Source organism: Athene cunicularia (genome assembly GCF_003259725.1).
Source record: "Athene cunicularia isolate RWA chromosome 1 unlocalized genomic scaffold, athCun1 chr1_part2, whole genome shotgun sequence".
NCBI classification, from domain to species: Eukaryota; Metazoa; Chordata; class Aves; order Strigiformes; family Strigidae; genus Athene; species Athene cunicularia.
In genome coordinates this window covers 44,551,079-44,575,547 of record NW_020799092.1, presented here as the reverse complement: position 1 = coordinate 44,575,547, position 24,469 = coordinate 44,551,079, and positions in this window count along the sequence as shown.

Below are 24,469 nucleotides of genomic sequence, written 5' to 3'. Positions count from 1 at the left end.
CATTCATATTCACTTTATTAATCATAGGTATATTTGCTAGTGGTACTTTTTTTTTGGTATTTCTGGTAATTTGTAGTAAAGTAAAGATGAGAGGTTAAAGCCTCCATGACCTTGTGTATTATGGAATCCTGAAAACCCACGGTTGCAATCTCTGCACTAATCCCTTAGGTCATGACACCCCATCAGGACCCTGTGTTTCCTTACTGAGGGGGATGTGCCACATGTGCTGGGGAGCTTTGCCCCTGAGATCCCAAAGCAGAGGTGCTGTATCGCTGTGCCCAGGAGTCTGGCATGCTCCATGTAGAAACACATGAGTGGCCTCTTACTCTCAGAGCTCGCTTTTCAGATGACCTCCTGCAGTACTCCTATGGAAATGCCATAAACCAGAGCAATCATTTTTGTGTTTTTTTTTTTTTTTTCTCTGTGCTAAATCCAATAAGTCTTGCTACTTGGCAATTGTAGCGTGTAAATGTCAAAGCCAGCGACATGGCAAGCAGGTGTTGTTTTCTCCCAGTTTACTCTGTTCATGTGATTTCCTCAGCAATTCAGAAATCTTTCTTGCATGAGTACAGGCTCAGAAAGAAAAAATAGCTGTATATATAGGAGGACAAAGCAGCCTGAAAAGAAAAATACTCTCAGTTCCTCTAACCTGAGAGTTTGATATTAAGAAATGCTGGGCATCTACAGATTCATAGCTACTGAACTCAGCAGCAGCTGCCAGTGCTCGACAACTCCCAAGAGCTAAAGGTCCCAGAGCTAAAAGCTCCCAACAGGAATGTATTGATGGTCTGAGGTGACTTGTGATGAAAAACTTTAGACAAGTTTTTGGGTCAGTCAGTGGCTGGCCAAGCTGAGCTAATTTTAGAAAGCTGCAAACACATAGCCTTTCAGCCAAGGGCAATAAATTTACTCTTGGATGAATTATGGATAAATTAATCAGGCTTTCAAATGCCTGTCAGTGTGAGCTTGCAAGCCTACATGCAACAGCCACAAAATGATCTGTACTGGGCTTATCAAGGCTAGACACATCCTGATGCGAAACAGAGAGATCCTGTGATCGAGTCCTTTGCTGAGGGAGATCTTTTTGCTTTGAGCTACATGAAGTGAACGTGGTGGCTGCTGAAGAGCCAATGCCACGTCTCTCTGCTCCCCGGGCTTGTGCGAAGGGCAGCAGTGGCCTGACACTGGCAATGCAGCACTGCAGCAAGAGGGGAGAAAACCCTAGTCCTGTAGCACCAGCATCCCTTTGAGGTACCGCACTAAAGCTAACTCACTTTCACAGCACTTCGGGACACCAATCCATCTCAGACCTCCAAGGATGCACCAAAGCACAGTCCGTTGTGAGCAGGACAGAAGAGCAGCTCAGAGACCTGGTGTCTGGCATTGAGGTGGCTGCAGAGCACGGAGCCTTGGGAACCTCCAACAGGGAGGTCAACCTGACCAGAAAGATGTGAACTCATGCCTGAACAGAAAGGGGACTTTAGTGAGGAAGCACAGAGGGGAAAACAGATTTGTGGCATCATCTGCAGAAGCTGAAGAGATGCTGCAAGGATCTATACCAGGCTTTCACCTCTGCTCTCTTCCTGCCTCTTCACACCTTTTCTCTTCTCCTCCACCACACTTTCTGTTCTCTTTTCATCCCTGTGGTTTGAAATAGCAATGTTGCTTTCTCTTGTTTGTTTGATAGACTTTTATATATATTTAAATAAAACCTATCTCTATATTTCAGTGCTTATTGATAATATGACAACAATAATATGATATACATGATGCATACAGTATATATGTTAATATATATCAGTATGTTATTTATTTAATATATTCTAGATGTGTGTATATGTGTGTATATATTTATCTATACATACACTTTTTTTTTTAAGGCCCATAGATTTACTAGCTTTGCTTTGAAAGCCTAAGGAAACAGTTTATTTTTTTCTATCATTGCTTTAACTGGAATTTATTAACAATGATTACTGCTGGATAAGTTAAATAGCAGTTGATTTAACTAGGGCAGGGCTCCTATTAGCTTTTTACTTGCATATTCTACCCTGTTAAACATCACAGCTGCAGTTAAATCAATTGGCACCATCTGTCTAGATGTCTATTTTCAGTTGCCTATCGGTAGAACCTAATCTGTTCATGTTTCAGCTCATGCTTTAACTTATCTGCCAGTGGCTGCATACAATATTTCCAATTCCTTTTTCAAAATGTGAGCATGAAACAAGAACTGCATGGAGGTCTCCAGCAACAGTATTTTTTTCCCTAAAGGAAGCAACAGCACTGGAGCAGACCTACACCCTGTGAGATGCTCTGCATTCCTTGAGGAGCTGTGTGCAGTTAGAGCAGCCTGTGTACCTTCACCTCTTGTCTTGGGGTACAGTGGTTGTTGTGGGTCAGCGTGGAAAGATGGAGAACAGGAGTGACATTTTGAAATTTTCTTCATGATGAAGTAAAAGCAAATTTTACATTATCTGTAAGACAGCCAAAATACTATGTGTGATTTGTTTTTCCAGAGGTACCAAGCACTGAAGTCAGAGGATGTGAAGACACTGAGAACCCCAGCAAATGAGGCCCAAAGAGCGTCATAGCAGAGAAGGTATCTGTGCAGGCACTGAGTGAGGAGATAAAACTGGGGTGATCTTAGGAGTTGCTACTCAGCGCTAATCATCTTTCAACCCTGTGCAAAAGAGCCATCTGTGTTTATTCCCAGCCAGCCCAGACCAAGTGTGACCACAAAGCTCTTCTGGTCTCAAATAGGCAGCACACGCTCATGTCCTCACCCTCCTGCCTGCATGGAGACCCCACAGACGCCTGTGGACCACCCACAGGATACATCCCACCAGAGTGTGCCCTGCTCTGGCCTGCAGTGCTAACAGTGCATTAAATCCACAGCTGGCCTTCAGTTTTGTGCATACTGCAATCCATGCGGACAGCTTTGCTTTATGCTGCATTTGAAGAACCATTTGAAGATGGAGGCTACTCCTGGAGCAGTGTGGGGACGTTCTGCCACCTTGTACCACTCCCTCTCATGGGTCTCATCTCCTTCAGAACCCCTCGGGGCAGGACACAACCACTTCTGCCTTTGCACAGCAATCAGCACAGGGGGACCTGAGGCAGGCCTAGGGGTCCTCTTGCTGTCAGGCACATGACAGCTTTGTACAATGTACTCTTACAATTTAACTGATTTCAGAAAACAGATTAAACATAGAGTGTTAGGACAAGCCTCAGGCAGGGTAGAACAGGGCTGATCCTCGGTGCCTCGCTGCATGGCAAGGCTTTGGTGAGCTGAGCAAGCAGGCACAGCAGTCTGAAGGCACTTCCTGTTTTTTATACCGGTTTCCCCCAAGGTTTTGCAGAGAAAGTCTGATTTTTACATAATGAGACACAAAGCAGAAGTGTTATTAACTCAAACTGCAAGTCTTTGTTTTTACAGGAATCTTCCTGAGAAACAGACAAGCACTGAATCAAACAGAAGGGGGCGGGGGGGAAGCCTAAATCTTCTCTATGGCCCTGAAAACAAGTGATAGAAATCACCAGTTCCTGCTGAAGGTGAACAGAATTGATTTGCAGCCAGAAGAAACTGCTTAGCTGTGCATGAAAGGCTTGATCCTACTGTGCTGACTCAGGCAAATCTGCTGCTTAAATATGCAGCCTGACACTTCAGATAAGGTATTTTTCCAATGCTCAAGATCTCTGTTCAAAATCAGAGCAGTGGCACTACACCCTACACTTACCGACACGTGCACACGCGTGTGTACGTCTCCGCGGTGGAGCAGGAGTGGGCCTCTCCCAGCCACGGGACAGCTGCACACCAGGCGCTCTGAGTTTTTAAAGACATGTGTCTGCAGTCGTATTCACTGTGCACAACTCGGACGTAACTACTGGGCTTTCCAAAGCTGCCTGAAAAGTCAAAGTCAGCCATTTCACCATACCCTCAAGCACCAGGGCAATTCCCTCTGAGCAGGGTTGCACCATACACTAAGGCAACCCAGACACTGCTCTCAAACCCATACCCCATGCTAAAAATTGGTCTCCCAGAGTTTCAGAAATTAGGGGCAGGAGGCGGAGTGATATTTTTCCTCATGAAAAGACCATGAGGACATGGTCCCATCTGTGGGATCCCACAGACATTTACTAGGACTTATGTTGTTTCTGAAATGCAGTCACCTGGAGAGGGTAGGGGATAGTAGGTGGCAAAAGGTACAGACAACACCAAATTATTCAGGACACTTAAACCTGAAGCTGACTTTGGAGACCTGAAAAACTACTTTTGAGTAACAGGGCAATAAGCAAAAAAGATGATAAGCTGATAAGCAATAAAAAAAGTTGATAAACACGAAACAACGTACTTAGGGCAAAAAAATATGTACAAGATGATGGGCCTTAATTGATACCACTCAGGAAAGCAGCTTTGACATCACTGTGGAAAGTTCTCTGAAAATTTCTGTCAACACTCAGGAGCTGTTAAAAGGCAAAATGAATATTAAGACTTCATAAGAAAAGTGTAGGACACAAAACGGGGCTAATCATTTTGCCAGCAAATAAATCTATGGTGTACGTGCACCCTGAATACTTCATGCAACTCTGGTAATGCTATCTCACAAAAAATAAACAAGCAAAAAAAGAAATGATGGCTGGAAGCATCCTACAGAGGTGCAGGATGGCTTGTACTGGTGGAGAGCTAAAGCCTCAGAGCTTCCTCAGTCTGCAAAAGCAAGAGACATGGCAGAGGCTGTGAACATGAGCGGTGCAGAGCAAGGGATGGGCTTTTTATCCCTGACACTGAGTGCTGTGGGAGCCACAAGTGCAAAGTTGCTTCTCTAAGGCAAGATGAGTTCACAGAGATTTGGTCCTGTATGTGACTGCCAAGGTGCAGCTCTGGCTCAGGGGGATCCCGCATCCCTAACTGCTGGAGGCTAAATGAATTTTTTCTGTGCATTCTCCATTTCTGTACTCTAGGGCAGAGCTCTGCTGATGGCCGCTTTCACTAGTGAGATGCTCTCCAGGTGGATCCTTGAACTGACCTCCCTTGACTCTTCTTCCATTATGCATTCTTGTGTTATTATATCTGGACAGGGAAAGTTGTCAAGATTTATGGAGGTAACCTAATAAAGTCTAAGCAAAATAAAGACAAGTCTTGCTTGTGCTCTTTTAACCTAAATGTATCTGCTGAAGATAATCTGTTTCCTCAAGGATTCATCACACACCTAACAGATTCATAGTGATTTATTGGCCATGATTTATTAATGATCTAAGAAGTGGTTGTTATAGTCATTGTTTGCAAAACCATTACAGAAGCCTCACTTTGATGGCTTCTTTCTGGCCAAAATTCAAGTTTAAATAGAATATAAATTATTATATTGTGCCTCAAAGACTTTTTATTCTGATTTTTTTCTTTTCTCTTTCACAGTCTAGAGGGTCATCAAGCCTGTAGCAGTGTGTGAGTGAAGGTGTAACAGTGTCATCTTTAATGACTTTCGTAAGTAGTCTCAGCAGGAGACTCTGTACTATTTTCCCTAAAATAGTTTTTATTATTACATTACCTTATTCAGAAGTTCATGGAGACCCATTTCTGCCTGATCAATGCTCACCGATATCTTTATCCAGAACTGAAGAAGCATGAGACACTCTGACACTTACAGTGTGTGGAAGTCCTTCACTTCAGCACATAGGGCAGAATCTGTCCTGATTCATAAGGGTGCAAAAGCCAGCTTCATCAGGTCCTGCTGATACCTCCCAGTATTTTATTCCATGGGTGATCTGTCTGCCTCTGGCAGTGCATAGGGGTAGTCAAATGCAGTCTTGAATAGGGCTCTTCATGGGAAATCTTGCTGATCACACATATAACATCCCCTTGAAGACAACCCTTGGGTCATCATCACTACCTCGTAGAGTGCTGGTGGGTAAAATTGTTGTCTACTTATTAAACCAGCTTGTTGCTGTTGTTTTTTGCTTGAAATTTGTCTTCCATGTTTGAAATAGCAGCATGGATGCCCATAAAATTGCCACTATTTTGTATTTGAAAGGTGTATCATTCTTTTTTTCCCCTAATGCATTAGGATAGCTTTTTTAATGCAGGTTTCAATAAAATGTATAAATATAGCTGACAAGAAAACAACTCCACTTGTTTCTGATGCTAGTTTATCCCTATTGATACAGATGGAGACCCTCAAAGCTCTTTTACACAAAAATGCACAAAGAAAAAAAAAAAAAAAGAAGTTGGGGAGTATAAACAATGCTGTCTTCCACATTTAGACTCAGCAAGGAGCTGTGGTGTGTAGTGAACCTGTATCCCAGCGCCCTCATGACCAATACACTTAGCCTGCATGGAAGAACAGCCTGGATGTAAAATCAGTGTCAGCTGAGAGCAAGCTATTTCCAGTAAAAAAGCATTCTGGGCACCCTCCTGTTCATTTCCATTGGGTGACTTCAGGAGCAGAAGGCTGCTCATTGCTGGTCAAGAGTGTGGCATTGCTCAGTGAGGTGTCAGATCATTGTCAGCTATAGCTTTGGTAGAAAAACTTCTAAAGCAGGTTGTGTCAGGAGATGACTGACCTGCTTCGGAAAGTGCTGTTGCACCTCTCTGGTTCCTCACCTTTCTCAGTGGTAGACCAAGTACATCCTCCCTGATAGTGCGAGAACTGTCCCCTTAGCAGAAAGAATTTAAAAAATCTTATATATCAAGTGCTACATCTTGCAACCTGTCCATCTCCCTTGGGGAGTACTGCATTGTGCTGTAGCAGAGCAAGCAACAAAGAGGTCATCAGAGTGGAAACAACCCCTCTGTGGAAATGGGTACTGAGAAGTGTACAGTGTCCTCAGCACATGCTCCTGGATTGACTGTAGGCAGCTGTTTGTAAGAAAGATTGCTCATGGCTTTTGGAATAATACACTGTGTAAAAACCATGCCACGTTTAATGTAGTAAATGAGTGGAAGATATTATGTAGGGATGAGGTAAGCTTAGCCCATAATTGACATGTCGGTTTATGCAAATAGAGCATCAAGTGTGGTGCAGTACTCCTAAGAGTGGACTGGGGCCAGCAGAGGTTTCTCACTTTAACCCTCTTGCTTTGGGTGTACAAGGTACCTGCAAATTCAGCCACCACAGCTTTTAGAAACCATCTCTCACACCTTCCCACCACTGTACCCACTTGTTACTAAATGTCTCAGCATCCCTTTCCTGCTCTAGGCCCAAGCATTAAGCAGAAAACATGTCGTGTGCATGTGGTAACAGCTTACTCATAGGAAAATGCCATCAAGCCCAGGAAACACACACAATGCTAAAAAATGGAAAGGTGACGAAAGAGACATGAGCAACCCCACACGTCACTCCACCTTTTCTCATCACAGGAGAAGAAAAGTGCTTCGGAGAAGATCATACCTCCAAAGGGCTCGCTGCAATGTCCAAAGGAAAGGCTGTTCTGGGAAATATTTTTCACCCTCTGTGAACTGGGGATAGTGGAGCAGGGAAGCCTGGGGAAAGGCTGATGCAAATCCATGGGGCTGAGGAAGAGTGGAGGGGGCTGGCACCAGGGTTGTCATGGGAAAGGTATTGTGTATGCATTCCTCTGCCCATAAATTCAGAAAGGAGAGTCCATCAGAAAAACCCCAGGGGCTGTGTTACTCTGATCCTAGCCCTGACCACAAAAAAGTCTTGCTAGAAACTCCATGCAATGATTCACCCAGCAGATGCACTTTGCTCTTGGGTGCTTGTCCATGTGCAAGTGGGTGGCGTGGGGAGCCTGTGCTGCTCAAACTGGAAATGTGTGTGGGTCCTGGCAGAAAGCAGTGGGCTGAAGCAGTGTGGGAAGCCAACAGTCCCATGAAAGCATCTGGACCATTTGATGTGCCAACCAGGGGATCCACACTGCTGCCTTTGTGGTGTGGCACCAGGCAGCCAGTGGCCATCCACTGCCCCATGGCATGGCAGGCTAGCAGGACATTGGCATCCCTGGCAGGTACAGCTGCCTCCCAGCCACACCATGGGTGTCTCCTATGCTCACCCTGCACAGCAAAACACCCGGGATCTACTCCTGCCTTCTCTCCTGACTGAAGCTGCCTGCAGGGATTCAGCTAATACCTATGCCTCACAGCAGAAGATGCTCAGACACGGGGTGCTGTGAAGTCACCAGCTGCCTAACTGGAATCTCTGTTATCCTTCAAAGACACTAGTACTCCAGGCATTCGCTGTAGAGAAAGCAAGGAGCTAAAACAGTGTAGGAAAAAGAATATTTGGAAAGCTGAGCAGACGTGTGCGACGGATGATGAATTCTCACCCCATGCTAAAGGCAGCAGAAAGCATGACCCTGAGAGCAGAAGTGAAATGTTGAGTGGAGCAGCTCTTTAACAGCACCTAACACTGATGAGCAGGGGGAAGCAAGACCTAGCACCCTGGGACACAGGTGGGAATGGCCACAAAGGCCCACCCCATCACAATGGCCATGCCCAGCCCCAGGCTTCTTTCATGGCCCAGAGAGGGTGGGAGTGGAGTTTAAGAGAGGACCACGTTGTTCGGGTTTTGGAATAAATGTGACCTCCCCTTCCTGAGCACCAAGGCTGGCACCAGCACATGCAGGCCCAGGGTCCCAGGGCTTGTGCCCAGCCAGCAAAAACACCAAGGAGCCACCAGCTCCACCAGCCTCCAGACATGTCTCTCCAAATTTGTTAGTCAGAGTGTTTCTGGAAACCAAAACTGAACTTGGATTGAAGCCAAGATGTTGTTTTTCTGCCTTCTGTGCTTTTGGAAGCAGACTTTTTGTTCTTTTAATTCATTGAGCTGCTAAATGGCAGGGTGATTTTGTTCATTAAATTTTAATTCACCCAATCATGCCCCCCATTTATTTAACTGTGCTTTGTAAATTGTAAACTGTGACACACAGAAGGACAAAACAGAGAGAGGATGGTGGCCAGTTCAGAACCTTCAGCACATGTGTGGTCTTCGCAGGGCCATGATCATTGCCTGGCTCTTCTTGCGAGGTGACATCTGCCAGGGTAATTAGGGCAGGCCTATGCTTGGCACCAGGCAGCCCTGCCTCACCATGGGTCTCCTCCAGATAATGAACTCGGCCGAGCTGTTAGGAGACATGCTTTCCTACCAAGCCATCAAGAATTAATGGGGAAGAAATTAGTGTTTCCTAGCTGACACAAGAGAGAGAAATGGTATTTTCCCATTTTATTGGTCATGGACTCTCTGCTGACTGTAGGGTTACCAAGGTGGTGCTAATGTGGGCACTGAAAAAAGTTGCTGGGAGTCTTGCAAACCAGTGGTGGTAAGGGAAATGCCTGGTCCTACTTCTCTGTTCCCAGGACACATTTACATCAAGAGCAGCCTCTGATGGGGATGGTTGGGAATTTTCTCTTGGAATGATTTCTCTCCAAATATGCAGTTTTGTTTTACAAGCTGTCAGAAAAATTAAAACAGAAGCACCAGCTGCTCCACTACACACCCCAGGGGCTGTTTCTGAGCTGGCATGGTGACCTCTCCCAAGCTTTCTTCCCCATGACAGCATGGCATCCTTGGGTTTGGGGCATGGGAGGAGGCTCCCTGTGTGCAGGCAGGGTGGGGTGATGTGCAAGTACCCCAGTGCCCGTGGGAAAGCTGGCCCCAGTTCGCAGCCCTGCACGAGATTTGGCTGCCAGCCAGCTCTACCCACCTGGCAATGAGCTTGGGAGATGGTGGCAAGCCCAGGGTTGCCAGCCCCAGCCCTACAGCAGTCCAAAAGTTGAACAAACTGGTAAAGGGGCAGCTACCTCTTGCTTTCTTTGGCCCCATACTGTGACCGAGGGCCAGCTGCCTGGACACATGGCTTTCTGAATGTGAATTTCTTGTTTATGATTTGTTTTTCTCCCACTTCAGAGAACTTCACGGAAATGAGATTTTGAGCTTTCACCACTTTGAGTGTTTTGCAACATGACTACAACTGGGGAGGAAAATACACATAGCTATTTTCATCTTGCTTCAGTTCAGTTTTGCTGTGGATTTTGAGCAAAAGCTGGGGTCATTCACTTCACCCTAAGCTGCTGATGTGCCAAAATACCACAGAAAGTCTATCAGCACCCCTGAAAGCAGGAAGTAGCAGAAATTTCTGGAGCAAGATTGTTCTCATGACCATTCCGGGTCAGCTCTGCAGATTCAACAGTACAAAGTTCACACACAGTTCACATATTTCTTGAATATTTTTCTGGAGTAAGTCTCCACAGCATTTGCCTTTTACTCACTGCTAGGTCTTTATAGCACAAGGGCTGTTGGCTGCCTCTTTTATCTTATATTCTTCAGTTATCCTCACCTTATGCAGTAGCATATCCTCATCTCAACCTGGATCCATGATCCCATTTACAAGGATATCTAGTCCCAAAAGGTCAGAGACTCAAGGGGCTGCACATAGGCTTATCTTAAGTACATTCCTCAGGACAGTGAGGATGCTCTGGTCCTGAACAACTCCAGAGGTAACAGCTGGTAGAAGGGATGGAAATATGCAGGCTATGGGGTATGGTATGCTCAGGTCCTGGCTGTATAAGTTTCTTTCCTATTTTCCTCAGCATTTGTGATAAGGAGCTTCAAAGCAGTGACTCTTGCAAATATCTGTTGAAAGGCTTTTTTCAAAGAAATGGCAGAAGGGAAGGAGAAGAAATGCCTCAATGAACAGGAAACCTGTTAAGAAAAATACTGACTGAGTGGGGTCAGCTAACTCCAGGTACTTCTGGAGCCCAAGAGAAGTGCACTGTTGTACATAGCCATTTCCCTGACAGTTCATACTCTCGTATCCAGCCCATAGCCCAGCAGGCTGGTTGCTGGAGTATATCTGGGACAGATGACACCGAGGTACGTCAAGTTCAACTCTCCTTTCCATACTCCTTGGCATTGCCCAGTCTACTTTGAGTCCTGAAGCATTTAAGGGAATAAGCAGGACAGTAATATTCACCTGGCTTTGGAGACCTACTGCATCACACAGACACGCACAAGTCTATAGGACCAGATGAGATACACCTGAGGGTGCTGAAGGAGCTGGCTGGTGTGCTCACCAAGCCACTTTCCATCATTTACCAGCAGTCCTGGCTGACCGGGGAGGTCCCAACACATTGGGAATTAGCCAATGTGACTCCTATCTGTAAGAAGGGTCGGAAGGATGATCTGGGAAATTACAGGCCTGTCAGCTTGACTTTGGTGCCTGGGAAGCTGATGGAGCAGCTCATCCTAAACACCATCATGCAACACATGGGGAACAACCAGATGCTCAGGCCCAGTCAGCATGGGTTTATGAAAGGCAGGTCCTGCTTGACAAACCTGATCTCCTTCTACGACAGAGTGACCTGTTTATTGGATGAGGGAAAGGCTGTGGATGTTGTCTACCTTGACTTTAGCAAGGCCTTTGACACCGTTTCCCACAGCATTCTTCTGGTGAAACTGGCTGCTGGAGGCTTGGATGGGCACACGCTTTGCTGGGTAAAAAACTGTCTGGATGGCCGGGCCCAGAGAGCTGTGGTGAACGGAGTTAAATCTGGTTGGCAGCTGGTCACAAGTGGTGTCCCCCAGGGCTCAGTTTTGGGGCCACTCCTGTTTAACATCTTTATTGATGATCTAGATGAGGCGATTGAGTGTAAGTTTGCCGTAAGTTTGCAGTAAGTTGAAGTAAGTTTGCAGATGACACCAGTTGGGTGGGAGTGTTGATCTGCTCGAGGGCAGGGAGGCTCTGCAGAGAGACCTGGACAGGCTGGAGCCATGGGCTGAGGCCAACTGGGGGAGTTTCCATAAGGCCAAATGCCGGGGGCTGCCCTTGGGCCACAACAACCCCCAGCAGAGCTACAGGCTTGGGGAGTGGCTGGAGAGCTGCCAGTCAGAGAGGGACCTGGGGGTGTGATTGACAGCCAGCTGAACAGGAGCCAGCAGTGTGCCCAGGTGGCCAAGAAGGCCAATGGCATCCTGGCTTGTGTCAGCAATAGCGTGGCCAGCAGGGTTAAACTAAGCATTCAAGTGGACTGTCTCCAGGCATGGACACATGAAGATTATCACAAAATCCTTTACTTATTTTTGATGGCAGACAGCTGGATCTCCTTTTGTGATAACCTGATACTTCCCCACAGAGAATTAATTTTACAATTCCTCTACAATTTTTCTGGGTGGGATGCTTGTCTTGGGATTTGTGTTCTTGAATATTTTTCACTAATGTGATTAGTTCATATTAAAAATAAGGTCAGAAAAATTATTCTCTGCTTTACCATTACAAACTAAAAAATAATTATTTCTTTGATGAGTTCTGCTGTCTTACGATTTGCAGTGGAGACAGAAAATCAGGATTGTGACTTAACAAAATCTTAATTTAGGGAAGTCAGTACGGTTTCTGTTTATTATTTTTTATTTGGTTCTTATATAAATGGAGGCATTGCATTAAAAATCTCAGAAAAACTTAAAGGCTGTAAAGTTAAGCAATCAGATATTAGAAAAAGCCAGGATTTAGATTTTCTGTCAACTTTAGTCTTTTAAGTTGTCTCCCTTCTTTTCCCTTCAGCACATGGCACATAGTGTTGCCTTTAATTACAGGATCACATACTACTTTTCTTCACTCACTGTGGAGTTACTTAGTATATAATCCCGTAACTAAAGACTACTTTATACTTCATGAGCATGGATAGATCTAAGCATGTCACAGAGATGACTTTGATTCTGAAAGTCCTGACTTTTGACTTTGCACAAATATTTTGGGGTTTTTTTTGTGAGCCTGCAACTAAATTCCTTCTGTTATACATTCACTACTTCTGTTTTGTTGCTTCCTACAACTGATTTTTTTTTAACTGTTCAGCTTCTCATGTTAGAGCAGAGTTTAAATAGTTCACAGAAGTTAATCTAAAAGTGCTGCTGGTGGTGCCTTAGGCCTCCTGCCTACTAGAAACCTTTCAAGATCCTAGCTGTGGATATAATTATTGAATTATTCATGCTATATTGTAGTAACATTCAGTTCCTCTTTTGGACAGAGATAACAGCTAACTTACCTGAAAATCTCCCTTCAATCAGAGAGCTTCTAAGAAAGCCATCTACTAATTGTCCATTGATCCTTTTATTCAGAAAATTCTCCCTGAGCAAAAAAAGCATTGTAGGCAGTTTAGAAGATCCTTGGTCCTTCAATGGTGGACACAACATTATTTATTAAAAACATGAAGTGGAAATACTAGAGGAAAAAAAAAAAAAAGAGGGAGAAAAAAACCCAAACAAACAAACAAAAAAAAACATTAAGTTGAGGATGCCTACTGAAGCAAGGCTCTTTAGGAAAATTTCCCACCTATCTGGTAGCTAGTTCCAGGAAATAAACTCCACAAATAATTAATTCATAACTGTGTGTCTAAGACAACACAGTCAGCAGGCAGGAATCATTCACAGTTCTGTGTGGTTTTTTCATCTGAAGAACAAGAGGATTACAGATGAGTATCTTTGAGGCACATTACCCAAAACACAGGAAGAGGCAACTCTTTTCCAACCAGCACTTAACTCAAAAGGTCTCTCTTTGGGCTTGCCTCTGTCCAGTCAATATGCAGTTAATCTGGGAAGATGTTAACTGTATGATATAGTGAAATATCGGATAAGAATTCTTTGATCAAGCTTTTTGTTGCTTTTCTTTCATCCTTCTAATGTTAAGAAGAATTATTTCTGCCTTAGGAAAAAAGCCTTAAAGAAAGTCCTAGGGTCTGAGGGAGGAACCCAAGCCAAAAAAAGCCCAGGAAACTACAAAAAGGGAAAACAGGGAGGGAACATCTAGAGAACACCAAAAATATATTTTATCACAAGAGGGCAGTGCATATTAACAAGTGATGAAATAATCCAAGTTTTACGGGGCGCTAATCTCTTTCTCTTAAAATTTCCAATAGCTTTGCTGCCACTGCTAAAGAAACAAATAAACAAACAAACAACACAAAACCAAAACCCCAAAACAAACAAACAAACTAACAAAAACCAGACAAAAAATTCTTAGCATGTGATAGCAAGCAGCACCTTGTGAAATTTGTTGTTCACTGGGACTGCAGGAATCTGCGCCTGGTACTGGATGATGTGATATTGTAAGAGAAGTGAGAAAGCTCTAGGTGGTTATCCCCATCTTGTGGATTCTCTGACAGACAGTGATGTCCCCTAGAGAATGGTCATTTTGCTTGTGTATCATAACACCATCAGAATGATCACTCTCATAACAGACATATTTATCCTGGCAACAAAGAGAGAAATGAAATTCCCCTCTCAAAAAGGGGGATTTCAAGAGCAGATATACTGCAGCGAGGTGCCTACTTCTCCAGTGGCCAAGCTGTGTTTTAGCTCCAAATGCCTGTTTTCCTTAAAGAAAAATGAAGATAGTTTTACATCTGAAAAATTACAGAATACTAGCTATGAAGGTTTATAATCCCAAGAGGATGGAATTTCCACTTTTTGCAGTTTTTTCCCGAGAGATTCCAACATCCATGGACACAAACCATTAATCTGCAAAACAGTGAATCTGGCTGAGACAAGAAAGTGTCTGAATTCCTGTCCCACTATGTGTTTCCAGACACCTCTGTCTGCAAGTCAGATGCCCATGCTTGGAAATGTGAATGATGCACCTAGCACTACACATGCTGAGAAAAAAAATCGTCAGTTCCAGCAATGCTTATACTTCACTCACATGCTGCTCATTTAGGATTTTTTCCAGCATAGAGCCTTAAACCCTTCTGCCCTGAAAGGTCTTGAGGTTTTAACTGTATTTCTATAGTTAAAGCAGTTATCAGGTCTTGTGACTGGCAAAAAGCCAACAGTTTTCCAAAAGCAGTCCATCTCAGCTGACATTACCCTTCCAAGGCAGCTGCCTACTGGCCCCCAGCCCAAGATGGGGGGACCTCTTGCCCTTTCCCTGTGAGCTGTCAACATTTGCCCATTGACTGCAGAGCTGCAAAGACCTGCACTGGTGCCTTTGGTGACCCTGAAGCATGAATGCCTCACCACTGCCATAAAGCACTAGGAGTCAGATCACCTTGTTTTAGAGGTCTACCTGAGGAGGAGGTGAACAGAACTCAGGAAGTGCCTTTTCCTTTCTATTTTGATGGTAGAAGTTTTGGTGACTAGGTCATGTGTAGGTAAGAAGAAACCAACCCCACTCTCCTTTCCTTGCATGAAAATTGTGCTGGGGTGATGGAGATTTAATTGCATGTTGAACCCCCATTAGTTCTTCAACCTATTTAAACATATCTAGGAGGGCGAAATCACATTTCTTCAACATACTTTTTGTGCGAAATCACACTCTTCAACATACTTTTTGTGGTTACACTTTCAAGGGTAACCTGGGCCAGAAGATATAGAAGAAATTATATATTGTCTTGTTATGTCTTGTGTATTATATTGTCTCTGTATTCCTAGGTGTGAGGTTTAGATAGCATTTTGGCCTGCCCATGTGCCTTCAGAAGGGATGTGAGCAGAGGAGGTGCTGAGCAGTGTAGGGGTGTGCTATAAGGGGCCCCACTGGCCAGCAGGAGGAAAAGCTGAAACATTTGTCCTTCCCTGATCACTCCTATGGCTCTGCCCTTTTTGACAAAGCAGTCAAGCCCCCAGGAGTCACCATGGAACCACCATGAATGTTTGCTGACCCTCCCATCCAGCCATGCCCCCACCTCCCCAACACTTGTTTTGGAGAGGACCCTGATTTGGAGAAGAGCCTGTAGTAGTAAGCCTTCCACAGCTGGGTTGTTTGAGACAAACAGAGGAAGCATCTGAGTCTTAATGTCCTCCTCTGAGGATGGGGAGATTGGGCTTGGTGTTGTGTCTGCCAGCATACAATTGTATTATACCAAAGGTGAAATTTGCACCTCAGTCTCTCTGATCACTTTCTTAACTACATGAGTTTGTAATGTGCAGGATGAGCTAGATTTTCCTAGACCTATATGCTACACCGTCTGTCTTCATGTTTTTAGAGGACATGTTAAGAAAGCCAAGTGGTGCCCACTCAGGAGTCGCCTCTCTTCAAGTGTGAGGAAACCCATACAGTACTTCTGGGGAGAGAAGAGCTGGTTTCAAGGAACTACTGAAAAGCATAGAGTAACTTTGCCAGCATCTGTTTAAGGGTCAGATAACTCTGATACTAACCCTTTACAGTCAGCTCTATTTGCCTGGAATAGCAAACTTCTGTAGTGAAGAACTCAGTGCAAGAGAAGGAAATTACTGTGAAAAGTTGGCACTAGTTCTCACACTCATGCAGAAGACACTGTCACAAGGCATGCACACAATGCCACTGCCAGCCACACCTCGGACCTAAGAGTCTGCAGCTATGCAGGACTCAAAGAATTGTCCACCTAAGCACTTCTGATCTTGTATTTTGGAGCTTTTCTGTATTTGTTTGTGAAACATGATGGGTGCAGTACAAAGTGGTATGCATAGTCCAGCATGGAACAGCCACAGACTTGCATAAAGTACACTGTTTCCTAATATGTTTATCAACAAGAAAAAATAAATACAATCTCAAGAGCAGATTTAAAGGCTTTCCTAAGATGGACAGTGCTTCTATTAAAGAAGGTTGTGTAACTGAAATTGCAGAGGCTAAAGAATATACATTCATCCATCCAGAGGCTGCTCTTATTTAATCTAATACAATGTGCTTCAGCATCAAGGTTTAAAAGGCAACTCTGTATGCCATGGGACCGTGCAGTGCTGCCAGCTTCTGGCTGATGAGCAGCATATGAACGTCCTGCACCAGCTGCATACTGCAGTGCAGCCATCTACAATATCCTCATGGCTTCCACTGGACTGAAAGAAGTTTCACCATCCTGTTTTAAAAGTGACATTCCTGGTAGTGTAATTTACATCAAAATTGTATCTCAAAATATTTTCAGATATTTACAGGCTCAGTGGTGCAGTGATGCTCCTCTAAGGAGCTTTAAAAAATAAGACATATATTTGACAAGCAGACAAAGGAAACCAGGCAGCAGTCACAGAATCACAGAATCGTCTAGGTTGGAAAAGACCTTGAAGATCATCCATTCCAACCATTAACCTAACACTGACAGTTCCCAACTACACCATATCCCTCAGCGCTATGTCAACCTGACTCTTAAACCCTCCAGGGATGGGGACTCCTCCACCACCTCCCTGGGCAGCCCATTCCAACACCTAACAACCCCTTCTGGAAAGAAATGCTTCCTAATATCCAGTCTAAACCTTCCCTGGTGCAACTTGAGGCCATTCCCTCTTGTCCTGTCGCTTGTTACTTGGTTAAAGAGACTCATCCCCAGCTCTCTGCAACATCATTTCAGGTAGCTGTAGAGGGCGATGAGGTCTCCCCTCAGCCTCCTCTTCTCCAGACTAACCCCCCCAGTTCCCTCAGCCCCTCCTCGTAGGACCTGTGCTCCAGACCCTGCACCAGCTCCGTTCCCTTCTCTGGACACGCTCGAGTCATTCAATGTCCTTTTTGTAGTGAGGGGCCCAAAACTGAACACAGGAATCGAGGGGCGGCCTCACCAGTGCCGAGTACAGGGGTAAGATCCCTTCCCTGTCCCTGCTGGCCACGCTATTGCTGACACAAGCCAGGATGCCATTGGCCTTCTTGGCCACCTGGGCACACTGCTGGCTCCTGTTCAGCCGGCTGTCAATCAACCCCCCCAGGTCCCTCTCTGACTGGCAGCTCTCCAGCCACTCCTCCCCAAGCCTGTAGCGCTGCTGGGGGTTGTTGTGGCCCAAGTGCAGAACAAAAAACAGTCAATACAAACTAAAGCTATTAAAACTTAGAGCATAGGAGAAAGTCCTGACAGACTCCAGTACAACAAAAATAACATCAAATCAAACAATGTAGATGATGGAGATAGTAAAGCAGTTAGAAATTATAAAGAAAAGGAAAACCTCAGTAAATATTTCTGTTGTATTTCAATAGGGAAGTGATGGTTTACTTGACTACATGAGGGTGATGAAGCATTTTCCAGTTCGTAAATACCTAAGGAATCAAAAGGTGTTGTCTGAACAAATATTTGTGCCACTGACAATAATTTTTGAGAAATATGGTAATACTCTAGAGAATTATAATAGGGAACTGGTAAAATGTCAATACTGTGCTAATACTAAAAAAAAAGCAGGGAAGGGAGTATGAGGTAACTGGAGGCTAATTCTATTCCTGAGTGAAATAATTGAAAAGCTCATAAAGGAGTCAATGAACAAACCTTAAAAATGAGAACACAATTAATTCCAGTCAGTTTATAGATAATCCTACTAAGCAAAGCCTAGTGTTTCAGTATCACTTGCTATTTCAAACCAAAAACTAGCTCTATAAAATACTAATAAATTGCACTGACCGGAAAGAGAACTGGCTTAAAATATGATTGTCCACAAGGAATTATCTTCTAATGGAGATGCTAAAGCAGTCCTATGCCTAGACTTATTCAGAATAAATAATCCAGGCAGTCATATATAAAGCTGGTTTTAAAAATGGAAGCCTATTTAAGTCAAATATATTTTAATACAGCTAGTGTAAAGCTCTACATCTAAACTAAGGAATTTAGACCTACAGAGAAATTACTGTGTGTTGGAAAGTGATAACTAAAACAAACCAAGTTCACAGAGTGACAGTTCAGCGTAAGTTTCCAGTGTAATAATATGGAGAGAAATCAAATCACAGTCCTCAGATTTTCTAAATATAAAATTAGCAAGAAAATGAAAGGAAGTGGTTTTATTTACAGATGTCGATAGGAATGAATATAGTACCCACAAATTTGGTGTTGATAAATTGAAAAGCACTATGACAGATACTCAAAACATGGAGAGAACATCCCTGAGTGAGAGAATCAGAGTAAAAAATCTGCTTAGATTATCAAAACAAAATTGAGAAGTGACTCTCTACAGGTAAGAAACTTCTCCAGAGAAAAAAGGGTCATTAAGGTCTTGCTCACATAGAAGGAGGTCAAAAGAGACAGTCCGGTGGTTTATCTGGCTTTACAGCCTCTGAATACATGTTTCCAATTTGTGTGGCAGTATCTGTTCTTTTTCATTGCAGCTATTGTTTTCGGAGTTACATGTCTAGTCTAAGTTCTGTAGATTCCTGTACAATTAGTATCTAAGTATCCATAAAACAATATTAATTTCCTCTCTTAGATATCTGTTGCAGAACAGGATGAATCACCCCTGTAGATTATTCTACAATGTAGAATACTGCATTCATTGTAGTTTCAGTGTAGATTCATTGTGATTCAGTGTAGATTCATCTACACTCTGGAAGGCCAACACCACATGTAGTCAATCACTACTTCATGCACTGCCAGTAGCACTTCAGGACAGCCACTGCACAGAGCAGGACTGTCTCTGAAAAATATCATGGGGTTTGAAGTATTCCTCTAAAGAGGCACAACCAAAGGCACTGACCAGCCCTCACAGGCAGAGCAGCCACATGGTATCTGTTAACCACAGAAGTGTTCTGACCCCACTGAGATGATGATCCTTTGCCTGAGGACATCTGAGAGTAAAGCAAAAAGGACATGATGAGAAGTATGAGCAAAATGTGGTGGGAACTCATTGTTTAGAAGTCATAGGAACATCTCTGAAAGTGACTGGTGATTCTACCTTCTCAGCTTTTGTGTACCCAACTTTGAGATGCATGCTAAGAAATCATGCCATAGAAGTCTAACTTTGGGTAGACAAAATCAGCACTGCATAGACTACCCACCAAAAAACTGATTGTGTCAAATCCCTGCCTACTTTGGGAACCAGAAAGTATCTGTTGATTTGGTTCTATTCGGTTTTGAACATTAATGTGACTGAAGGAAGGATTATTTTACTGGTGATTGCTTTGAAGATTAAATAATACAAGTATGCTCTCTGGATTTGATAGATTGCTTATGCTCTGGGTATCAGCAGTTCTAATGTTGACACTGGTGAAGGGCTTCAGACCACACACTGCTCTATGCTATATTGCCATATGGTCAAACCACATGTTTGTTTTAGAAAAACCCGCATTTCCTATGTATGCATGCTGAGTATTCCCTCTTAGCAATTTGTTGATTTGCAGAAAGTTATTCTTATAGTCTTTGCATTAGTGATCATAGACTTTGCAGTTGTTAATTATGACAAAGGTTCTTTCCAAAATAAAGGCAGTGGAGGAGACAGGCTTTCTGCATCTCTGCTCTGCATTAAAGATTTCTGCATCTGTAATATTGAACTTATTTAGCTACAGCTTCTTCTCAAAGATCTCAAAGGAAATGCTTATACTTGTTAGATCACTTTATCCTGTGGAGAGGAACTATGATTTCTTCTTTAAATACGATGAGAGGTACTTAACATTTACACAAGATCTAACATGAAACTATTGAAAGAAATGTGAATAATATTAATGGATTTTAAAAAACACTCATCTGTTCAAATCACCGATCTTTATCTCTGGGGTAATGTGTGAATATATATTTACCTGCTTATTCTTTTCATTCTAGGAACATATTTCAAGTCCAAAAACATTGCTCCTAGATTCTCATTCTGCCCAGAAAGGTTCTCAAATTGTATTGCTAAGCATTAAGTCCTTGGAGACTGGTAGTTGATTGAAGACTGACTAAATGTTAAAAGACTTTGTTGTTCTTCTCAATTTTGTCTTTTATTTTGAATTTACTGATAATCATCAAGGTGAACACTTATGCCTTGTGCTTGTATAGTCACCTAATTTTCACAGGTGGTGATGCCATACTGTCCACAGGAAATTCAACTATCAGGTGAGGAACATGAGCTATATTTGGGCTTTCTTCCATCAGTGGTTTTCCATTTTTAATGAAGTACTGTGAAGATTAGAACCCTGTTTGAATCCTGCCTCAAATGTCAAGGTGACTTCGGTAGCAAAAAATGTCTTTTATCTGAATTCCAGTAAGAAATTTTGTCTTTCTTCCTGCCTGGGAGCCAGGCCATTTTCCTCTGCTGCTGGATTCCTGTGATTTATTCTAGCTAGACCTGAAACAATCTTGAAACACAAAATGTGGTTGTGTCCTCCCTGCTTTAGGGCTCCTCATGAAACGCAGGGAGAAGTCTCTTCACTGGTGCCCAGCCATTACTGAGGGCTAGTTGAATAATACAGCCCCAGTTTCCAAACGATAATCAGGTCAAGCCCCATCTTTCTCAAAGACAGGCACCTCCACAAGAACTGTCTTGCTCTGCTCCAAGACAGAACACAGGAGCCCAGGCCAAAGTGCCTGAATGCTATGGAAGAAGCATTTTTGATCAAAACTTGCAGAGATAATTGTAAGAAACACATTTGTATATCTTTAGAAGAAGGGGGTTTGACATAATTTTAAAGCTTACATCCAGAAACCTTTGTTTAAAAAGGACACAGACAGCAAAACACCCCAAAATGCTGGGGATGGGGGGTTTGCAATAAAAAATACAAAAAAAGAAATGCTGATGCCCCTTTGCACACACATGCACACACTTCCTAAACTGAGCTTTTCCCTAAATGAAGTTGCATAATTCCAGGGAGATCTTTTCATGACCTCTTTGGTGACCAAGTGTTTGCTGCTGCTACATGTTTTTGGGCTGAAGGAATTCAGATACCATGATGATTGTTTGGAGAATAAAACCCTGAAACAGATGGAAGACAGAGATACTGTACTTACACAGGACATGGTTTGCTGAAGTGAAGTGTGGCTATTTGTTGTCTAAAAATATGATACTTGACCCAGTTTAATTAACTGTGGGTTGCGGTTCAACATTTGAAAATTGGTTGCTAAGAAATTATACTGCTTAAAAAAAACCCACTATAAAACAATCCTTTTTGTGGTCTGTTCTCAAAGTAGCAGCATAGATTAAGCCACTCAAACATGTGTACTGTATTTCCTTAAAGGTAGCGGTGCTAAAAATGCAGGTGGTTTAATACTACAGTTTAACCAGAAGGTGTTATCTTTGGTCACTGAGACCAAAAGAGCAAATGTCTTCTCTAAAGCAGGCAGCATTTGAGCACAGTTTCATTCTTCATGGGTAAACTCTCATGCCTACATGAGTTGTCTATTGTAGAGGGTGAAAGAACGTGGATATTTAGATCTTTATTTTACGAAACTCAACTTTAAGTGTATGCTTATGTACAGCTTTTTGCCGACATCTTTAGTTAGCAGAGTGCTTTAGGAATACATCCTAATCAATGCAAGTGGCTTCCATCATGAGATCTATCTGTGACTGGTCACAAGACACAACCCTATAATGAAAAACCAGCATCTTCTGATCATTACCAGTGTGGGTCAGACTTTAACTAATGGCAACTTTATGTCTGAGCCATGCTGGCTATGATCAGAAGCAGCAAGCAAGTTGTTTTGGTGGTCTTTGTTAAGGACAGTAAAGAGTCACTTCATGAGCTACTTCCCTCTATGTGGTCACGTTAGATATCAGTCTTGGCTCTGAGGACTGGAGGGTATGGACGGGACCTTGGGATGTTCTTGAAACCAGTTGACTAACTGCTGACCAGCTCTTTTTGTCTCTGCACTGATTACCAGATTTCATAGCATCTACTCCATTTCTTTCCCTAAGTCACGGGAGCCTTGTTTCAAACACAGTTCATCACAGGCTTTGCAGGTAACAGGGCCACATAATGCAGGCAAGGAATCCATCTGGGAAAAAATAATGAGGCTAACTGGGTAATCATAAGAACAACTGTGTCCGCATCCTAACAGGGTTATTATTATCACTCAGATGTGTTTTCCCTCCAGGAATTTCCATTCCTGAATAGTAGAAAGGTTGAAAGGTATATGTGCTGGTACAGCTAAGGCAGGCTCTGGAAACTTTTGTGAATATTAGGCCAGTGCATAGTTTAAAACATCACAGCTCTCTGAATCCATTTACTTGTGGACTCTGATTCAACAATTCACTGTTCTTGGGATGACAGCAAGTGCTGTCTGCATATCCACAGAGTCCTGAATTTTTATTACTTTTTAGAAAAATCTTGTATATAATAATGCTCCCAAAACACACCTGTTTTGATCAGGTGAATAGATTGGCTGGATGCTAAATAACATATTTTCTGTAGACTTACAGTACTTTCTATCATGGCTTGACACTTAGTTTTGAAATCAGAGTTGATAAACTGTTATATGTTTTCCAAAAGTTGAGGAAACAACGTGTTAATTGTATGTCCAGGCTCTCATGTCAATTCTAAACATGGGCACGAGGAAGAAGCAAGCCATTGATGGGACAGACTGCCACACAAGAAGGAAAATTCCCTAGTTGGCAGACATTTTAAAATCACTGAATTAATTTGGATTTATGTAATGGTAAACTTGAAGAGATATCAATTTTAAGTTCTTTTGAGAAATCAAATACAGTGTTTACCAGGAAATCCTGAATGTATCATAAAAAATAATGGACTCTTAAATGTATATAATATTTATAGTTATGTGGCTAAAACATCCAAGCCTAACTCATCATTCTCATTTAGTCTGGTGTAACTTTAAGAGGTAATTCTTGTGAATTAAACTTGCCCTGAAACACCATAAAGTTCTGGTCAAGTTTTATCCAAGTTTGAGTATAAGCTCATTGAAGGATATTCAATGAGTTGAGGAATCTCAGGGGACTTATTTGTGGGAATGGGGTTTGCTTCCCCAGAAAAAAAGACTCTCTTCAGATCATCTCCTTTTCAGACTCCCTCCTGAAATCTTTGAAGGGTCAGGGAGAGTTTCTAAAAGAAACAGGGTCTACTTCTTGTTAGTCATGGTCAGGCTCGTACATGAAAAGAGCAGGAAGGTATGGCAAGCCCCTTTAGAACACATCAGACATCTTCTCTGAAAATTTAGAACAGTTAGCTGCTGCCTGATATTCATCACTTTCTCTAGATGCCATCATGTGTTACTTCATTCTGAACCTTTAAGTTTAGAAGAGTTGGTCAGCTGCTTCCCTAGTGTTGCAATTTTATAGCCATATACTAACTGTGTACCCTCCATTGAACCATCTTAGTCCTAGCTGTATTTTCCCCTTCTGTAGTTACTAAAGAGAGAATGTGTCATTATGAGCAAGAATGTCCTATCTCTTATCTACCATAGCAAATGCAATTTGAAACCCCACTTTAAATGTGGGTGGAATGAGAAGCTTTGCTATAAGTCTGCAGTAGACTAATAAAGCTTATGAAAAAAGCTCTTTTAAGATAAGGTCCAAATGCAGTTTCAAGATACAAATCTCCTTAGTGAGATAAGACTGCAACCAAATACATACTGGCATTAGATCAAAAGTAACTGCTCACTCATTTCTGAAAGCTTAATTCTAATCACAGATGCATAAGACGCTTTCCTGTGTGTCTCTCAACTGAAACAACAGAGGGTGAGGTGTGTTTGTAATCAGCAGGTTTTGGAAGGTGTGGACCAGTATATACCTCTCAATAATCTGATGTGAATAGTAGTCTTTGGCCATATTAAATAAACTCTAATTTGTAATAACTTGACCTCACAGCAAAACTCAAGCCCTGCTTTGTTTTCATGTCCTCTCCATATTTATGGTATGCTAACAAACATAGAGCATGGGGCTGTCTGCACTTT